The sequence below is a fragment of the Sus scrofa genome, chromosome 8, assembly GCF_000003025.6.
Source record: "Sus scrofa isolate TJ Tabasco breed Duroc chromosome 8, Sscrofa11.1, whole genome shotgun sequence".
NCBI classification, from domain to species: domain Eukaryota; kingdom Metazoa; phylum Chordata; class Mammalia; order Artiodactyla; family Suidae; genus Sus; species Sus scrofa.
In genome coordinates, this window is record NC_010450.4 from 44,444,165 (window position 1) to 44,465,798 (window position 21,634).

Genomic DNA, 21,634 nt, shown 5'->3' on the forward strand with positions numbered 1-21,634 from the left:
CTTTTTTTTTTTTTTAAATCATGCTCGATAAAATTCTTTGTTTTGCTCCACTCCAAAGTTACTTTCACATTGTTAGGTACTTATAGCCACACCCCACCTCCTGGGACCAAAATTGTATTAGTTTCCCATCACTGCTGTAACAAATAACCCCAAATCTAGTTACTTAAAACAATGTACCTGGGAGTTCCAGTCATGGCTCAGCAGTTAACCAACCTGACTAGTATCCATGAGGACTCTGGTTCAATCCCTGGCCTTGTTCAGTGGGTTAAGGATGCGGCATTGCCAGGAGCTGCGGTGTAGGATGCAGAGGCAGCTTAGATCTGGCATTGCTGTGGCTGTGGCATAGGCCAGCAGCTACAGCTCCAATTTGACCCCTAGCCTGGGAACCTCTATAAGCCTCAAGTGTGGCCCTAAAAAAGGACAAAAAACAAAACAAAAACAAACAAATAATGATCCAAGTGGATTACCTCACATTTTTGGAAGTGAAGTCTGAGGTGAGTCTCACTGGGCTAGAATCAAAGTGTTCATATAACTGCTTCTTTCTTGGAGGATCTCAGGGAGAACAGGCTTTCTAGCCTCATCCTTGTACAGAGCTGCACTAATCTTGGCTACTAATTCCTTGGCTGCTAATCTTCTTCCATCTTCAAAGCCAGCAATTGCTCCTTAGGTCTTTCTTACACCGCATCACCCTGAGTCTCTCCAACTCTCTTGCCTCCATCTTTTCCTTTACGAGGACCCTTGTGATTACACTGCGCCCACACAGGTAATCTGGGATAACTGTCTCATCTCAAGGTCAGGTGGTTACAATCCTAATACTTCCTGCAACCTTAATTCCCCAATGCCACGTGCCATGTAACATAACCTACTCACCGATTTCAGGGGTAAGAACCAGGACATCTTTGGGCCAGGGGAGGGGGGATAGGTCTTATTCTGCCCAGCCTTCTCTTTAACACTGACAAACAAACACCATCTGTTTGGAGAAAATATAATGAACAATATTTCTGTCACCGTTAGAATCTCTTAAAGCCCAAGTTGACTGTCTATATCAAGATCAGAAATTTAGGGACTCCACCCTCACACATTCTGCTTTTCCTTAATTAAAACTTCACATTGCAAAAGAGAAGTGAAATGCTAACATGGTCCCAATGATCACATGTTACCAGTGTAAAATATAGCTAACTAGATGTGTTTCAAGCAAACTTAAAGTAATGATCTTAAAGGAGGAAAAAAGAATAAAAAAGAGAAAAAAGATAATGAACTTTATCATATCTTTCTTGTGTTTGACACGTGGCCTTTATTTGATAAACAGTACAGTCAGTGTTTTGCTAAAAAAGTGAAGTTCTGTCTCTGACATTTATTTAAAAAGTACCTATACAGTAGGTACAGTGTCCCTCACGTTTCTTCCCTCCTGTTGTATTGCCACTTCCCCCTTTCTTTCTAAATTCCCCTTGGTTTGGGAATTCGTGATTTTGGTCTGTAGACTAGAAAGAAGCCAAAGTGATGAATCCATTAGTCCCATTAACTTGTTTTCACTGATAAGGTAATAATACCCCAGAAAAAGAGAAAGAAGCTGGTTTTAAAGATCCCCATGCTTAAATAAATTCATAAAACCCATTTCCAGGTGTAGTTATTTAATGCACTGGCTGGAAACAAGTGTTTCCAAAATATGAGTTAACTGTGATTTTTTTAAATGACAATTCTGATTCAGTAGGTCTGGGGTAAGGCCTGGGGTTCTGTTTCTGACAAGGTTACAGGTCATGCCTTTGCAGCTGATAGACAGACTGAGTACCAAGTACCACACTCTGAGTACCAAGTACCACACTCTGCTAATTGCCATTGTCATATGCAAGTGGGACTAGAATACACTTTTGAATGCTTTTGTGCCCTTGCCAATTGTGCATACAGGAAAAACAAAGCCTCTTGAGAAGAAAAACTTGAGCTTTCCTGAGGAAGAGGCAATTTAAAGACTACTTTAAACGGAATACTTGTCCTTGTTAACATTTTGATGAAGTTGTCATGACAACTTTCCTTTTCTCAGTAAAGAGGAGGCAAGAAGGTTTTAACCTACCTATCTTCTATAAGACAGAACAGACCACAGATATGGTGAAAGATTGAAGGGCTCATTTATCCGCTCAATGGTCATTTTATGGGAATCCCTACTGTGATCTAAAGGCACTTAGGCTGGAAAAATTACTTCCCTAACATCAAGGAACTCTCAATGACTTTTCAGGGCATATCAATCATCCAGATTAGAGAATGTCTTTCACAATCACTCTGTGGTGGTTCCAGCACACTAGGTTGGTTGCTTTTCCGCACACCCCACAGAAAATGCGAAATACAGGCATAACTCGTTGCATGATATTCCCCAAAAAATCCAGGAAAGGAACACAGGCAGACCTCTTTTTATTACACTTCCCTTTATTGCATTTTTACAAAATGAAGATTTGTGACTACCTTGCAGGAAGCAAGCCTATCAGCCCCATTTTTTCCCAACAGAATTTGCTCACTTCATGTCTTTGTGTCACATTTTGGTAATTCTTACAATATTTCAAACTTTTCCATTATTATTATATGTGTTATGGGGATCTGTGATCAGTGATCTTTGATGTTTCTACTAAGACTCACTGAGGGTTCATATGATGGTTAGGATTTTTGGCAACAAAGCTTTTTCTTTTTCCTTTTTTTTTTTTTTGGTTTTTGTTTTTGAGGACCACACCTGTGGCATATGGAAGTTCCCAGGCTAGGGGCTGAACTGGAGCTACAGGTGCTGGCCAATACCACAGCCACAGCAACGCCAGATCCAAGCCATGTCTGCGACTTAGACCATAGCTCATGCTGTATCCCAGACCCACTGAGTGAGGCCAGGGATCGAACCCACATCCTTATGGTTAGAAGCTGGATTCCTTTCCACTGCGCCACAACAGGAACTCCAACAAAGTATTTTTAGTTCAAGTATATTCATTGATTTTTTTTTAGACAAAATGCTATTGCACATCTAGACTACAGTATATTGTAAGATAACTTCTACATGCACTGGGAACGAAAAATTTGTGAGTCAATTCATTGCAATATTTGCTTTATTTTGGTGGTCTGGAATGTTGCCTACAGTGTCATTAAGGAATGCATACATCCTCTAGCTGAGAGTTACCTTTGGTAAACTGAGTAGGTCCTGTAGAAATTACTGAGCTTAAATGCAATCCTGACCAAGGTGTTTGGTGTGCTTAGAATTTGAGGATGGTAGAGGCAGGAATGAATGGGTAAAACAAATTACGATCCAGGATGAAAGGCATGTTGAGGAGAGTAATGCCAGTAAAGAAAAATGAAAACAAAAGCAAACTGGCTTTATATAAGATTACAATGCATGAAAATTAGAGGATATGCAAATGAGGCCATGTGGCCTCAGCATATATTTCCACTCATCTGCTTGTACTTTTTTTTTTTTTTAAATTTACTTAGAAAATGATTCTATGCCCTTCTTGACGATCTGGGTCATGCCTTCTCACCTCTTGGCCTTTGCTTGCAAGTTTGCCTCTTCCTGAAAAACACAAAACCAAGGACAAAAACTTTCTCTGTTTTTTCTTTTCCCAAATAGTATCTACCTTTGAAGGCCTAATGCTAATGATGCTCCCTTATGAAGCATTTCCTCTGTTGGAGAGATTTCTTCTTTGAGCTTTCAAATCATTAACTTCATCTTTCTTAAAATGGTACGAGATCCTCTTTCAAATATGCATTACTGGATATTCCTTTTTATTTTCTCCTCTAGGTCTTAAATTCTAAGTACTCCGAGGACAAAAGCCCTTTTGACCTAAGACATGATCATGCACTGAGAGTAGAGAAACAGGTTTCAGAGATGGCAGAACCAAAAAACGCAAACTTAGAGCTCCGGACTTTTGCCTGATACTAAGGCAAAGTTTAGTTGGATAACCTTTTTTTTCTTATTTAGATTTTATTTTTTCCTGCTTATTCTGACTGATGTTTGCAATGAGGAGACCACAGTTGTCAAGGCTGGGAAGTGAGTGGAAATGGAACAGATTACATGGATGGGTTTGGGGAAAAAGATAAGAACTGGAGATAATGTGAACAATTTGTAAGTTTCTGGGTGTGAAAAAATACCACAATAATCTCAGGAATAATTATGAATTCACAATGAAACAACATAATGGAGTTGTTTTTTTTTTAAGTCAGGAAGGTGACTTAAAACATTTATGTAAGAACTCATTTTTCTGTGCTAGGATACACACACACACACACACACACACACACACACACACACACACACCCTACTCACCCAAAAAACAGAACCAAAAGTTCTGAAGCAAGCAGAAGCAGGACCTTACTGGAGAGATGAAAATGATCTGCAACCATAGAATTGCATTTGCAAAAGGAGTAGATTGGTTTTAACCCGAAAACCGGGACAAGAAAACCATCCATGCAGACATCAATTTCCCAGCAGGAATGTCGGAGTTTCTAACTACAGTAAACCACAGTTTTTCCGGACCAGTGCACAGTGGGGAAAAAAAAAAAAAAAAAAAAAAAAATTAAATCGGCTAAATTTCCCTTGAGTCCCCTCCCTCCTTTTCCTTTCTTTTCCAGTGTCCCTGTCCCCTGGTCTCTTTCTCCACACAGAAACTGCTGAGAAGGCAACTAGGCGGCTGGAAAGCTCAATGCCCCTGCCCTAGTCTGGTCGCGGTGGGTGGGACTCAGCATCGAGCTGGTTTTCCACGAGTAGGTTTCATGCAGTTTTCCTGCTCTTTGGTTGCCCTAGACTTTAGGCAAAAAGCAGAGAGTCGCCGCGGGAGCCATACCAGGCCATCAACACCTGCGGGGAAGGGCGAGCCACGAGGGGGCAGGGGACTGTGTCCAGAGTGACCTCGCCGTGGTGTGTCTCAGCCGCTACTTTCTTTTTCAGTCTTTCGGTGCTGGGAAGGGGAGGGGTTCCCAATAGAAGTCAAAGGCAGCTGGGAGAGTCTCTGCGGGGGATCCTTGGGGCAGTCCAAGAGGGAGGGAGGAACGGACGGAGAGAGAGAGAGGAGAGGGAGAGACCAGGGCCAGAGCTGATTGAGCCTGGGGCGCAGCGCGGGAACCGGGTTTGCTGCACGTCGCGTCGCGCCCCGCCTGTTGAGCCGGGAGACCGGAGTAAGCGCCAACGCCGCACGGGCAGTGGGGGCACTGGCACAGAGACTGGCAGGTGCCACCGCAGGGTCCCCTTTCCCGCCCACCACCTCCTTCCCTTGCCGCCCACTCTTCCTGCGTTCTCAGTGCGGATTTGCGGGGTGCGTCCTGGAGCTGCTGGCGGTTCAGGAACGAAGCCCAAGGTCGGGGAAGCCATAGGGTAAGCAGTCGCCGCGTACCCACGAGGGTCGGGGCTTCCCGGAGGAGCGACCCACGCCGCGGAAGCCCGGCCGGAGCATACCCCCCTTTCCCCCGGGAAGCCCTCCTATGCTCCCAGTCGCCCAGCCCGGGGGCCGGGCCCGGTTCCCACGCCGGGGAAGGGCGAGGGAGCAAAGGAGACGACGCCGGGGGCAGCTCAGGGCCCGGGGGACCCGTGGCGGCTGAGGGCGGAGGGCTGGCCGGGGGTGGGCGCCCAGCAGCGCCGTGTTGGCGGCTGCGCTTGCGGGGCCCGGGCGTGAGAACGTTGGGAGCCGGGACTCTCTTCTCCCACGGCCGGGGCGCTGAGGCCTCAGGGAGCCGGGGCCGCTGAGGGCCGCCCGGAACTCAGAACCCGTGGGGACTGAGGCCGCACCCGGCGTCGCCGCAGCTTCGTCCTGCAGAGCTGCGCTGGTGAGTGAGCGCATCTCGCTCCTGGAGAGCAGAGGACTGTGATCGCGGCGGCACTTAGCCAAGGCAGCCTGCAAACTTCCAGTGGGGCTGCTTGGGCTCCCCAGGTGTGAGACTGTGTGCCTGTGTGTATGTATCTGAGCGCGTATGAGCGCGCGTGTGAATTTCTGCTTGGCGGTCTGATTTCTCATTGTGACTGCAACACTTTGGAGAACGGCGAGCAGAGGGGGCACCACCATCTCTGCGTAGGGGCTGTGCGGGGAGATTGTGCTTGGTGGGCTGAGCAGCCTCGCCTGGGCATTTGTTTGGGGGCTGCGTTGCCATGCGGTCATGTGATTTCAGGCTCTGAATTTTTGTGCATCATTCTTTTGCTCAATCATTTCACAGGGTTGTTCCTGCATTCTTCATCCGTGCACTTGATAAACAGTTTTTGTTTTCTAAAGTAAACCAGAAGGTTGAAAGTGTCGCTTAATTATGACCGAGGCATCTTGGCTTCCAACATACTGAAAAGCCCTCTGAATTTTAAATAGAACACGTCTATGTGTAGTTTACATTAAAGCTTCATGTATAACATATCAGAGGGGAATTTTCAGGGTCTGAAAATTGGTGATGATGGAGATTTCATTAAATGTTTACCTACTTACTAGAACTGGACTTAATAGGAACGTCGTTAACCATCTGATGACACATAGATAAACGCTGGAGCGTTCAGTGATGGGTAGAAATTTTTGGTTTGTAGTGTAGAAGTGATCTGCTGCTTTTCCTAAAATGGCTATTTTTTTTTTCTTTCAGGAGTTGTTATTCCAGGCACTATATTATAAAGAGTGGTAAAAATCAATAATAGTAACAATATAACAAAAATATCAATGTCTAAAGTTTCAAAGTGAACCTTAATTTGTCAAAAAGCTGCATAAACTTTATTACGCTTTCAGTTGGAGGTTGCCCCTGTTGACTGTACTCTCTATCTGAGCAATTATTAAACAGCTCCGTCTGTGGATTGCTTCAAGGGGTCCTATAGTCCCTAAACTTTTATTTGAACATTTGAGTCACTGCATTTTTAGGGAGATAATCCAGAGTTCTCAGATATCCAGAGAGATCCTTGACTCAATAAGAAAATAAGAATCACAGCATTAAAATATGTAAGCTATACTTTCTCATGTCAAAAAAGTAGGCTCTCTCTATAAAGCCTGTAGACATAAAATAGTATGAAAATTTAGAATAATGAAAATATTGTTACAGTAATTAAACATCTCATATGTAAAAGATCCACTTGTATTTTTTTCCCTGCACCTGGGCCAGAGATGGAACCCATGTGGCCACAGAAACACCAGATCGTTAACCCGCTGCTGTACAGTGGGAACTCCCCACTTACATGTTTTTAAATGTATCAGGAAACTTATGTGGCTGAAGTTTATTTGATAGAAATTTGTAATGAATAGAATAGTACCCTCTTTTTCTCCTTGTGCTGTAAGATCTTTTTTTTCTAGTGTATGACAGAGAAAGTAAGAATTTTATTTTTCTCTTTAAAATCCAATACAAATACTTATGCTTGGTGTGGTGTTTCCTAGTGTATGCATACAAAAAGCCTCTTAGAGTTCCTGCTACGAGATATCCAGGTATAAAATAACATGTCCTAGATAGTTTTCTGTCATTTATGAGCATGCCGAAGGAAATGTAGCTTCACAAAGTTTGGTCCTCCTATCTCTTATAACTATCGTTTATTAAATAATCTTCTTTTAAGGTACTATTTTGAAAAACCTTTTGGCATTAATATTGTACTAAAAAGTAAAGAAGAAAATGATAAATTGTTATTTCCATTATGACTGTCAGATTTGCCAGGAAGTAGCTTAGTTTTCTTTTCTGTTTGCGAGGATATTTAACTTTTATGTCATTGATTTTTATACCACTTAATTATAAATAATTACCCAAAACTTTTCTTAAACATTACTGTTTATTAACTTTCTGCATATTTGTAGAAAGCTATTTTTCCTTCCAAAATACCAATGCTTTCAATGGTTTTTAGTTTCTAGCCACCTAGATATGTTCAGTAAATATTTGTTTGGTGTCTGTACAAATACTTTTAGTTGAGTATCTCCCTCTTGATACAAGAAGAACTTTTGGTAATTTGTAGTTATTTAGTTGAACAAATTTAGTTGCTCTTAGATTAGCTGACTTATTTGGCATTGGCATTTTTTTGTTCATCCTAAATCACATTTGTTTCTTTTGTTTCTCTCAAAAAGTTTGGAAGTGTCTGACCTACTTCATCTATTTTTCTGTCCTCTGAGTGCAAGCCAACAGGCTTTTTCTTCCTATAGCCTCGAGGCTTGCGGAATCTGAATAGGATTATTATTTGTCAGGAGTGAAGAACATTAAGCCAAACTCTCTTGGCAGCAACAGGAGAGAGTGACTACCTTATAAAACTAGAGGGGCTCTGGGACGTAATCCACCCCCACCCACCCTGCCACAAAAATCTAATTCTCAACTGCTTGTAGTTGCTTACCTGAAATCCTTTCTGGCCAACAATATAATCTTTTTATTAAGATGAACTCTCCCTTTCAGAAACTCAAAGGCAAGTCAAGTTAATTCACTCTCATACAACTAACTCCTTCTCATCAAAGTGGCAATTAGCAAGAAGCCAACAGGAGACAGTGGCTTTGGAAGTGAACACCCAGGCAAAGGGATCTGGGTAGTCTAGGGAAAGCCTCTTAATCCTGAATTGTTTTCCAGGCCTAACATAACTTCACGTCCTCTTTCTCTATGCCACCTTACATTAAAAAGACCTGCTGTATATAGCACAGGGAACTCTACCCAATATTCTCTGATAATCTATATGGGAAAAGAATCTGAAAAAGAATGGTTGTGTGTACATGCATAACTGAATCACTTTGTACAGTAGAAATTTTCAAAATATTGTAAATTAACTACACTTCAATAAAATATAAAATTGAAAAGATGAAAAACAATACTAATCAATTAAAAAAAAAAAACTTGTTCAGATGTCTATATCACTACCAAACTCTGTTTCAAGATATTTATCCCTGGAGTTCCCGTTGTGGCACAGTGGTTAACGAATCTGACTAGGAACCATGAGGTTGCGGGTTCGGTCCCTACCCTTGCTCAGTGGGTTAACGATCCGGCGTTGCCGTGAGCTGTGGTGTAGGTTGCAGACGCGGCTCAGATCCTGCGTTGCTGTGGCTCTGGCGTAGGCCAGTGGCTACAGGTCCAATTCGACCCCTAGCCTGGGAACCTCCATATGCCGCGGAAGCGGCCCAAAGAAATAGCAAAAAAAGACAAAAAAAAAAAAAAAAAGATATTTATCCTTGTCTGGCACAGAGTGGGTGTCTAATAAGCTTAATTGTGTTTGTAATTATTGAATTCAGTTTTTGATGTCTTGGTGCTGTAGGTTATTCTGTTCAAGCATATCATCTTGGCATCAGTATTTGTTTTGCAAGAAGCCTACGTGAGCTCTCATGATCTTGGTCCTATGCACACTCCATGGCCTGCAGCCTGTTCAGAACCGCTTGTAACTTACTCCTTTCACCATGGCCTAACTACCATTTACCTTTCTACATTTATACCCTTCACTAGTGTCACCCTCTCCCTGGGACCAGTGCTTATTGACCTCCTGAATATTCTGCTTCCCTTGGGAATCTAAATTAACAGAGGGTTTTCTTTCTACACTTTCATCAGCCATCATTGCTTAGAAGTTCACTCAACATCTACACATTAGATCCACAGGACCTTAGCCTATGCTGTTTCCCTCTGGGAATCCATGGGTATTCACCCACCTGGGCCTTCGCATCATTTAGAACTGCCCAGCTGAAGAAGCTGAGAATTTCAGACTGTCTTTCTGACCACCACCTCCTGGCCTTCCAGTAAGTTCCCTCCCTCACCACCCTCCTCTCCTGTGACTGCTCCTCAGCCATTCCCACATTTCTCATGCTTTTCTCTCTTTACTCACCACACTTACTTTGGATAGCAGTGGCTCAGATCTCTTGCCACTTGACCTTCCAGAATCTGATTCATTCTAACTCTTCAGCTGCAGGGGTGGTTAACAACACTAGGCAATTCCTTTATTCTTTCTTGGACAATTCCTATCAAATTCTCCATAATACATGTTCCAGAGTTTCCCAGGTTAGCCACTCAAAATTATTTTTATTTTTCCATTCTTAGTAGATGACCTTGTTTCTAAATTCAAGGAAAATATTAAGATCAATTTAGAAAGCTAGCACAGGGAACTGTATGCAATCTCTTGGGATAGAACATGATGGAAGATAGTATGAGAAAAAGAAGGTGTGTGTATGTATGACTGGTCACTATGCTATACAGCAGAAATTGGCATAACACGGTAAATCAACTATAATTTTAAAAAGATTAATCGGGAACATGGGAGCCATTCCTCTATTTGATTTGTTCTGAGCATAAGAACTCTTTTCTTATACTGACCTCTGCTATTTGCCTCAATAATATTCATATCCTAACTTTTGCCTCTTTGAGTACTTATACAGAAAGCTTTTATAGATGACAGCTGAGATATAATATGAATATGATATCAATGGTAATCTTCAGTTCCTTCAACTCATCCTTAATTGGCATAGTTTGAGAAGGTTATTATCATCAGTAAATTTCTCCTCTGGCTGCACTCCTGTTTTTCTGAAAGTATGGTCCAAAGAGCTGAACAAAGAAGAGTATCCTACCACTTTTGGTTATACCCAGTTTTCTCCTCTGGGTGGCAAATGGTAAATCATCCTAAAATCTAACCTGTCCTCATCTCATTTTTTTTTTTTTTTGCATCTATTCTACACTTTAATTATGCATCTTTTTGCATACTCTTCTGCAAATATGCATCTTCTCAATTTGTCCATTTGGCCACTAGATTTGGGACTTTTAAAAATACCTACTGCAGGAGTTCCCTTCGTGGTGTGGTGAAAATGAATCTGACTAGTATCCATGAGGATGCAGGTTCGATCCCTGGCCTCGTTCAGTGGATTAAGGAACCGGAGTAGCCTTGAATTTTGGTGTAGGTCACAGATGTGGCTCGGATCTCGCGGTGCTGTGGCTATGATGTAGCTCCGATTCAATCCCTAGCCTTGGATCTTCCATATGCCTCAGTTCATCCCTAAAAAGCAAAAAATAAAAATAAAACAATAAAGTACCTACTGCAATTGAATTTAATCTTTACTTTCAGTTAGCCTCTTGTTCCAGAAGGTCAAGATATTTTTGGATTCTGATTCTATGATACAGAGTAACCATTCTTCCCACTTTAGAGGCATGAACAGATCAGATCACAGTATAGGTAATATCCTCATCCAGTAACTGTGCAAAATGGTGAACAGGAAGGCTGTTTGGCATGATCCCTGCTTTACAGGAGCCCATGAATTAGTCGTCTTTGTAAGGCTGTTCAAGAAGCTTTTAGTCAAAGAGCTCTCTTTCCTCAGAGTTTATATTCCTTTGTGTGGCCCAGGCGTGTATTGTGACAGACTTGGTCAGATTCCTTGCTGGAATGCACTTCCACTTTCTGCAAAATAGCTGTCAAGTAACCCTGTAGAAATAAAAGCAAACAATCCCCCTTTCTAGATTCCCTTGCCCCAGCTCCATCTTTGAAGAGCCTGAATCTACTCAGCCTTTAAGTCTCAAACAAGGCTCTCCTTCTCAGAAAACTTCTCTGCTCTTTAAGTCTGAATCGAGGGCCTTGTCTTGTTTTCCTGCAACTAACTCCCCTTGGGAATCTATCCCATTATCATCCTATGCTGTAGGGTAGTTTGTAATGATAAGGTCCTTGTGACCTCTTGCTAGCTGGTAGGTAACAACACTTCACACACTTCACATTTTGAATGCTTACATACTGCAATTTTAAAAATCTTTTAGGAATTGTGTCTGGAGTCAGTGTTAAGCTCTCTAGGTAAAAGTTGTTGGAACCCACCTTTTCTGTTTTGAAAATTAAGACCAGGACTGGATCCTTTGCTCTCTATCAACTCTTTATCAGAATATTTTAAAAGATGATTTTGACTATTTTCTTAGCACATCTGCAGATGCTTTAAGTGCTTTGTAACGAAATGTCTCCAAATTAATGGACTTAAATTCGTTTAGAATAATATTTACCATCATACTGTACCTTGGGCCTTGAATTTGTTATTTCTATTTTTGTCTTGCTTTTTCTGATCTAATAATATTTTCTTGAGGAACTGAGATTAAGCCAAGCCAGAATAAAATAGTTCTGCATGTCTAGTCAGGTGCTTGAATTTGAATTTCTTCATCCCCAGCAACCAGTGGTTTCTTCCTATAGCCAATAAATGCTGTTATCACCACTGTATCTGGAAATAATAACAAGAATTAAAAGAATACTTTTTTTTTTTGCGTTTGTGATCTTTGAAAGCCTCAGCTTACTTTATATTTTTTGATACTCCTCAGAGGCTGGTCATTTCTTTGTCCTTCTCACAACGAAGTTTGGTATGGATTGTGCTTATCACTGAGGAAGACATTTCCTCAGTTTATGACATTTCCTAACTCGAAGGAGTTTAAAGTCTGTGTATAGAGGTAACAGAACCCAGAAACAGTCTCAGAATTATATATGTTAACACTTAACCTTGAGTGCAATATTTGTGGTGCCATTTTAATAAGTTTTCAAGAACTTGAAAGGCCAGAGTTGCACAGAAGGGAACTATGGAGGAAGGCTTTCTAGGGACTGTCTGGCATTTAGCCGAGATTTTCAAATAGCACAAAGATGATGGATTTGCAGGACCTTGGGATTTAACAACCACAGAGAAGAGTGGAGAGTGTCCTAGATGGAGGAAAGGAAGAGGGTGGTGCAGGAAGCCTGTGAGTGTGTGTGAGTGAGACCAACCTACTGAGGGGGAGCTGGCAAGGCTATCCCTTCTCACCCCCCACCTCTGTAGCGTTCCTTCCTGGGTAACAAAACCCCCTGCCTTCCTAGATTCCCTTGCCCTAGCTCCATCTTTGAGGAGCCTGAACCTACTCAGCCTTTAAGTCTCAAACTAGGCTCTCCTTCTCAGAAAACTTCTCTGCTCTTTAAGTCTGAATCGAGGGCCTTGTCTTGTTTTCCTGCAACTAACTTCCTTTGGGCATCTATCCCATTATCATGCTATGCTGTAAGTTAAAAAATGTGGTTATTAGAGTATAGTCGACTTATAGTGTTGTATCAATTTCTGCTGTATAGTAAAGTGACCCAGTCATACATATATGTGTGTGTATGTATATATATATACATACACACACATACACACACATTCTTTTCCTCATATCATCTTCCATAATGTTCTACCCCAAGAGATTTTTTTAAATTAAGTATAAGTTAATTTATAATATCATGTTAGTTTCAGGTATACAGCAAAGTGATTCAGTTATACATATATATCTCTATTCTTTTTCGGAGTCTTTTTCCCTCAGAGGTTATTATAAAATATTGAGTCTAGTTCCTTGTACAGTATACAGTAGGTCTTTGTTTATCTACGTTATAGATACATAAAGTGTGTATATGTTAATTTCAAACTTTTAATTTATTACCCCCCTTCTCCTTTGGTAACCTGTTTTTTTTTTTTTTTTTTTTTTTTTTTTTTTGTCTTTTGTCTTTTTTTTTGTTGTTGTTGTTGTTGTTGCTATTTCTTGGGCCGCTCCTGCGGCATATGGAGGTTCCCAGGCGAGGGGTTGAATCGGAGCTGTAGCCACCGGCCTACGCCAGAGCCACAGCAACGCGGGATCGGAGCCGCGTCTGCAACCTACACCACAGGTCACGGCAACGCCGGATCGTTAACCCACTGAGCAAGGGCAGGGACCGAACCCGCAACCTCTTGGTTCCTAGTCGGATTCGTTAACCACTGCGCCACGACGGGAACTCCCAGTTTGTTTTCTATGTCTCTGAATCTGTTTCTCTTTTGCAATTAAGTTCATTTGTATCTTTTTTTTTTTTTTAGATTCCACATATAAGCCATAGCCGGTGATATTTGTCTTTCTCTGTCTTATCTCTGCTATAATTACTTGCTGAGTTGTCCGCTTTCCCCAACGGGAAGAGATGCCATTTCTGTTTAGTTCCCATCCCTTTCACAGACGTAATAGAAGTGCTCCATGCATCATGAAACTCTGGTAAAAATGTGTGCTATGACTTGGACTGCTCAGAGCAGTGAGGCTGTGCTGGAGAATATTTATAAAAAGATTTAAGGTAAAAAGGGGTTAGGTAACAAGGCCATGATGTCACCTGAGCCTTTCTTATTTTTTTTAATTTTATTTTATTTTTATTAAAGTATAGTTGATTTCAGTGTTGTATCAATTTCTGCTATACAGCATAGTGACCCAGTCATACATATATACACATTCTTTTTCTCATACTATCTTCCATCATGGTCTGTCCCAACAGACTGGATATAGTTCCCTTTGCTGTACAGGACAACCTCCTTGCTTATCCATTTTAAATGTAGTAGTTTGCATCTACTAACCCCAAACTCCACCCACTCTCTGCCCCCTCACCTGGCAACCACAGTCTGTGTGAGTCTATTTCTCTTTTGTAATTAATTTGTGCCATATTTTAGATTCCACATACAAGTAATATCATATGATATTTGTCTTTCTCTTTCTGACCTCCAGTATGAAAATCTCTAGTTTCATCCATCTTGCTGCAAATGGAATTCTTTGTTTTTATGGCTAAGTAGTTACTGTTTGTATGTATGACATCTTCTTTTTTTTTTTTTTTTTATTTTCCCATTGTACAGCAAGGGGGTCAGGTTATCCTTACATGTATACATTACAATTACATTTTTCCCCCAGACTTTCTTCTGTTGCAGCATGAGTATCTAGACAAAGTTCTCAATGCTATTCAGCAGGATCTCCTTGTAAATCTATTCTAAGTTGTGTCTGATAAGCCCAAGCTCCCGATCCCTCCCACTCCCTCCCCCTCCCATCAGGCAGCCACAAGTCTCTTCTCCAAGTCCATGATTTTCTTTTCTAAGGAGATGTTCATTTGTGCTAGGCCATTCATATCTCAGTGGACATTTAGGTTGTTTTCATGTCTTGGCTGTTGTAAATAGTGCCTTTATTTATTAGGAAATGTGGAACCATTTTGTTCTTTTGAGTTTAGGGGAAAGGATGTATTGCGTATTCATTACTTTTAATTAGAACTTCATAAATCACTTCCAGCTATTCAGAGTTTGATATGCATTTCTAGACTTTGCCAATATTTTCTATCATTATTTCTTTTTTATCGAAGTATAGTTGATTTACAGTGTTGTGTTAGTTTCAAGTGTGAAGCAATGTGATTCAGGTATATGTTTCATATTCTTTTCCTTTATAGGTTATTATAAAATATGTACTTCTAGGCTTAACATGGAAATTGTTTTGTTCCTCACCTTGCATAGTGTGTTTCCATCCACAAAGCTGACAAACCCTTTAATATAGTGTGTTTTTACCAGAAGAGTTTTGTTATGTTACTAATCTCATTTTATATGTATACACTGAAATTGTTAGTTGCTTATTCTTAATTTTCAATCATTCTGCAGCTTCAGTTGCTCTATTATAAGTAGTTAAATGACAGGTGGTTCATATTGTTAAGTTAGTTAAACATAGACCAAAAATTTCAGTGTTTCATTAGTATAATATGAACTTTTAAGTTGTATAGTTGTGAATATAAAACTTAATCCAGTATAGGTGAATTCTTCCTGTGGGTGAAGAATTTAGAGGATTACAGATGTAACATGGAGGATGTTAAGATGAATGTGCTAATGGTGTCGAGACTTCTTTTTTTAAAAAATTAATTAATTTATTTATTTTCCATTGTACAGCATGGGGACCAAGTTACACATACTTGTATATATACTTTTTCCTCCCATTGTTGTGTTGAGATGTAAGTATCTAGACAGTTCTCAATGCTACACAGCAGGATCTCATTGTAAATCCATTCAAGACTTCTTATGTCAAGATTCAAAGCAAGAGATTCTTATGCTGGGTCAGCACTGGGACATTTACAAATGTGATTAACAAAAGGCAGTCCTCCCATTGAAAATTCAGGATAAAATTTCATTTTTTCAATGTCTTAAAATATTTGCAGTCACTCATTATAATTAACATTCTTCTTTATTCATCTTTACTTCAGATAACAATTTAATATGCCGTTGCACCTGTTTCGGGTTCTTTTCTGTGGGGACTGTTTAGAGTAATATTCCTAAGCTTTTGCTGTGTCATCTTACACTAAAAAGTTTTCATAGTGGTATGTGAGAGAGCTGTGATATTTGACAGTCTGTTGAATAGCAGGTCATCCTAACTGATTTTGCTCTTCTTCTCCCCTTCCTCTTTCCCTCTAGCTTCCCCTTTGAGGCTGTAAGGGTTTATCCTGACTTTAGGCTGTATTATCACTTACACACACCTATCGGCTTGTCCAGGAACAAGAAGATTGAATATCATGGGTATCATAAGGCCATGCATACTCCACCCAAATTTCCCTCCCATTGGACCTGCCCAACATTTGTGTATTGACACAGTCCTTTGGAGGGTACCTCTAGGAAGCCACAGGATAACTCTTTTACCCAGAAGAGTAACACAATCTTGTGTGTCCAAGAGAAAAATTCACTTTTATTATATTGCTGTCTGCCTTCAATCAAGAGCATGGTTTTACGGGAAACCCTAGCATGTGGGGCTTTGATAAGAAAGGTAAGGCACTTTGGATTAACAACATGGCACTCAAACAGGAAGGAGGAAGTCAACAGGAAGGAGAGAAAATCCTGAAAAGAGCTATTTGCTCATACTTTTGGTTCCCTCTTATTTTTCCTCATTGGTGACGAAGAAGTATCTTTACTGGAGTTCCCATTGTGGCTCAGCAAGTCAAGAACCCAACCTACTCTCTGTGAGGGTGCAGATTCAATCCTCAGCCTTGCTCAGTGGGTTAAGGATCCTGCATTGCTGTAAGCCATGGTGTAGGTCAAAGGTGCAGCTCAGGTCTGATTGTCTATCTCAGAAAAAATGGAGTAATATCTGTGTAGTTATTCTTAATATTGGCTGTCTCAGTGGTTAGTGGATGTTGGGAACTCTGTGCTGTTAGTCTATTTTATACATAATGAAGTGGTATTTGGCTATGTAAACATTAGCTGGCCTTGATAAATGATCACTGGTCGTTGCATGCATACCATGAATTTTTGCTACCTGCTGTGTCACACACCATTTTAAGTGTTCACAACTTCAGGGGGGTAATCTGACAGCCCTACTTTACTGTCTAATTTGCTCTCAATGTCTCAGTTATTTTCCTACTTGAATTCTGTGTTATTGCCATTTGTCTTTGCTGCAATTTGCCACCAAATTCTTGTTTTGCCTTTCTTTTTGCACATATTTTTCTGCCCCTTGGAATACCCTTTCTTCTTTTCTTTACCTTATTATTTCCTACTTATTCAGTAGGGCTCGGCTTAGTGTCATTTATTTCAGGAAGCAATACCACTGTACCATGTCAAGGTTAGATGCAGATTTTTTATGTCACCATCGCATGCCATGATAGATCACAGTTCACTTAATTTGTGCTTTTTTTTTTTTTTTTTTTAGGGCCACACACAAGGCATATGGAGGTTCCCAGGCTAGGGATCGATTCAGAGCTGTGGCTTCTGTTCTATTCTACAGCCCCAGCAACACAGGATCTGAGCTGCATCTGTGACCTATAGTACAGCTCACAGCAATGCTAGATCCTTAACTTGAATTTGTGCATTTTTATTCTCTCTACTCACCAACCCCTACATGAGACAGTCTTTTAGGGTCCACTGTTGGCTTGTTTTTGTTTATCTTTGTTTTTAATTCCTAAAAACAATATATAATTGTTTGAAATAAAACATAACATGTTTTCAATATTTAACACATTCACTTTATCTTGTTTGAAGCATATGAAAAAACTCAGCCTTACAGCAAACAGGTAGGAGTGGCTTAATATGTTTCAAGACAGCTGTAGATATTCTTTTGGTACAAAAATTTCAAAATTTGATAAGTGCCCATTTTATAAAGGTTACTTGCCATACGGGATCTGAAACCATTAAAATCCATTGTTCTGGAGTTCCTGTTGTGGCTCATTGGTAACAAACCCGACTAGTATCCATGAGGACATGGGTTTGATCCTTGGCTTCACTAAATGGTTAAAGGATCTGGCATTGCCGTGAGCTGTGCTATATGTTGCAGACACAGCTCAGGTCCTGTGCTGCTGTGGCTGTGGTGCAGGCCAGAAGCTACAGCTCTGATTCGACCCCTAGCCTGGGGACCTTCCATATGCTCCAGGTGTGACCCTAAAAAGACAAAACAACAAAAATCCATTGTTTTGTGAATGGATCCTTTATCTGTGCATGAATTTGTGATACCATGTTCATTAGAAGATACAGGCTCAGCTTGTTTTGCAGATCTTCCAAATGTTGACAGATTTTGTACTTTATTATATGGTATTAAAATAATCACATTAATTAATATCGTCACTACTCTCATCAAGAAACCTTTGAGTATTAGCTGTCAAACTATCATGGTAGATGTAGATGGTGTCACTATGGATTGAGCAAGTTTTCCAGTTCTCTCTTTTTAAGCCAAAAATCTGTTCTTAAATATAAGGGAAATATAAATAAATTTTTCTTTGAAGTAAAATGTATATTGTTCAATTTTAAAATCATAACTGCTGAAGTGAAAATTTAAAATTTAGAAGAGTTACTATCATTTAATATTACTGCAAAACAAAACACCAAGTGTAGTTATTTCTCGTGTTTACAAGTAGGTATAGTATAAAAAAAACTTGAAAATTCAAAATGGTGATTTATTGGACAATAACAAAGTTACAGAGATCATAGCAAATATAACCAATGATAGATAAGCAGAGCACAGTAAAAGTTTTGAGAACAAGTTGAGTTAGTCCCTGAAAATACATACATTTAGACCCTAAACTTATTGCCTTAGAAAATTCTACCTGTGCACACATTACATTGGCTGTTGGATGAAGACAGTGTAGAACTTCTGCAAGGCTAAACTGTAGACTTTGAGAATGAGCATGGAAAGGGCCCATAATATCTGAGTGCTGTTATGAAAGTAGTTCTTACCTTGCACATCCTATGAAAGAGTCTCAGAGCATACCCCAAGCCAAGAGCGTGCAGTGCTTTGCACAAGTTGACAACTACTGCTTCAGAGTTAATCAGGCTTGAACAGAGCAACAGCAAGGTGCTAGAATAATTTACACTCAATTTCAGGTAATTATAACATTCATTAAGTAAATACTATATTCTAAGCATTGTTAAAATCTAATTACCTTTATTGAACCCCTCTAGAAGTGTTTTACATTTATTATTTAATTTAAAGATGAGGAAACAAATCAAGAAAAAGTAATTTGCCTAAATGTCATATATTGCATTGGTGGCAGAAACAGTATTTTAGCCAGGTAGAGTTAACCTCTATGAAACTATGCCTTATCACCTTAACTGATTATCTACAAATTTTTCTGATGGTTTATAAACAGTTTTGTATATGATCAATAGCATTTGTTTTTACAATAGTCAGATGGGACTCTAGCACAATATTTTAAGGTTAGGTTCAAATGGTCTGTGAACCTCCAAATAAAATACATAAAACAAGAAAAAGTAGTTCCTGGGAGTTCCAGAACTGTTGTGGCTCAGCAGTGGGTCAAGAATCTGACTAGTATTTATGAGGATGCAGAGTTGATCCCTGGCCAGGGAACTTCCATATAGCATGGGTATGGCCATGTAATTTAAAACAAACAAAAAAATAAGAAAAAATAATACGTTTAATACTAATTTAGTTAAATTAAAATAAAGTATTTTAAAATTCTCCACCAGTCTAAAGTTGTTATGAATGTAATGTTTAAGGAATTTCTTTTCTTCTTTTTTTTTTAATTTTTGTTTGTATTAACTCATGAAGAATGTTTTGTTGGATATGTAAGGTAAAGAGGTTTGTTTTTTCTTCTTTCAGCCCATACATTTTTGTTCCATTATCTGCTAGCTCTATTGTTTTGATGAACAGTAAGTAAAAATCATATCATTTTCTTTCTCTTTATTCCCCCCCCCGATGTTTTTTAAAAGTTTTCTTTTTATCTTTGAATTTCAGTGGTTTGATAACAATATGCCTAGGTGTAGTTTTCTTTGTATTTATCACATGTAGGGTTTAATTAGCTTCTTGGATCTGTGTGCGATCCTATCCTCAAATATGGAATATTCCCAGCCATTATTTGTGCAGATATTTTTCTGCTTCCTTTTCCTCTCTTTCTCTTTTTTTCCTGAACTCTAAATACATGTATGTTAGACCTTTTGATATTGTTAACAGATTTCACATGCTCTCCTATTTTATAACTCTTTATTCTTTGTGTTTTCATTGGGGTTATTTCCATTAACCTGACTTCATGTTCATGGATCCTTTCCTGTCATGTTAAATGGAATTTTTTATTATTGTTGTTGCATTTTTCATTTTTAGCATTTCCAATTGTTTTTTTTTCTTTACATTCAATTTCTTAATAGAAACTCCTATTTATGCATACTATTCAACCATGCCACTGGATTCTTTCATATATTTATCATGATCGTTTTAAAGTTCCCGTCTGTTAACAACATCTGGGTCATTTCTTGGTCTGTTTCTGTTGACTATTTTTTCTTGACTGTAGGTCAGTTTTTTCTTCCTCTTCATGTGTCATCTATCAGATGTGCATGTGTTTTATTTATATATTAGGTGTGAAAGAAAAGTCAGTCCTCGCTGTGGGGCTCTTCAATGTTCTAATCTGTCATGCAACATCTAAAAGTCTGATAAATGTTTACCAGCTGCTCTTGACCCCCGGATTCTGTTACCTTCTACCCCTTCGTCTTGGATGAAAAAGTCCGGGTCTCATTTCTCCATGGGCTTATTATTTATGTATTTTGGAATTTATTTCATTTTGGTTCTTTTAGTCCTCCAAATACAAAAAAATATATATAATTGGAAAAGATTTTACAGATGTATACACCTATGAAACCACCACCACAATCAAGATAAAAATCATTTCTATTACTCTAAAAATTTTCTCTATCCCTTTCCAGTTAGTGCCTCCATTCTATCCCCAAGCAGTTGTTGATCGGCTTTCTTTACATATAAGTTTGCTTGCAGTATCTAGATTTTATGCAAAGTAATATTACAGTGTAGACTCTTATATGTGTAGCCTCATTCACTCAGATAATGATTTTGAGAGTTACTTTCTCTGTTGCATGTGTCTGCTGGTAACAGTTCTTTGCATGTATGGCTATACAACATCTTTTTCATTCATTCACTTAATCAAATACATTTAAATTTTTTCCAGTTTTTGCTTATTACAAGTAAAGCTGCTTCATAGATGTTTGTGTGAAAGTCTTTGTTTGAATTTATTTATTTATTTATTTTTTATTTTTTTTAATTTTATATTTTTAATTTTCCCACCGTACAGCAAGGGGGTCAGGTTATCCTTACATGTATACATTGCAATTACAGTTTTTTCCCCCACCCTTTCTTTGTTTGAATTTATATTTACATTTCTCATGAGTAAATACTTAGAATAGCTAGGTGGTATGGTAGGGTATGTTAAACATTTTAAGATACCACCAAACTGCTTTCCAAAGTCTTTTTTACTTTTTACATTCCCACCAGCAGTTTATGAAAAATTCCGTTTATTCCCCATGGTCAAGCCTTGGCATTGTCAGATCTTTAAATTTTTGACATTCTAATGAGATTTTATGTCATGACTAATATTATTGAAATTAAAGAAATGTTCATTGGCTAGTATTAAGTTTAGATGAGGTGATGAGGGCAGGACTATTATCAAGTCTATAGTCATACTGCTCACCACAGAACAGGCCAGTAAATTGAGAGAGAAGTTGTTGGGATAAGGAATATTGAC

At 39.3% G+C, this 21,634-nt stretch overlaps 1 protein-coding gene across 5 annotated transcripts in view; it reads left to right on the top strand.

The window, feature by feature from the left end:
- GUCY1A3 (guanylate cyclase 1 soluble subunit alpha) overlaps positions 4,594 to 21,634 on the top strand; it is a 71,980-nt gene continuing 54,939 nt past the window's right edge. The window contains exon 1 of one of the 5 annotated variants that reach the window (XM_021100507.1): positions 4,594 to 4,725. The gene's annotated coding sequence lies outside the window, so the exon portion shown is untranslated. The other 4 variants (XM_021100510.1, NM_001018033.1, XM_021100508.1 and 1 more) reach the window with 4 other exon arrangements.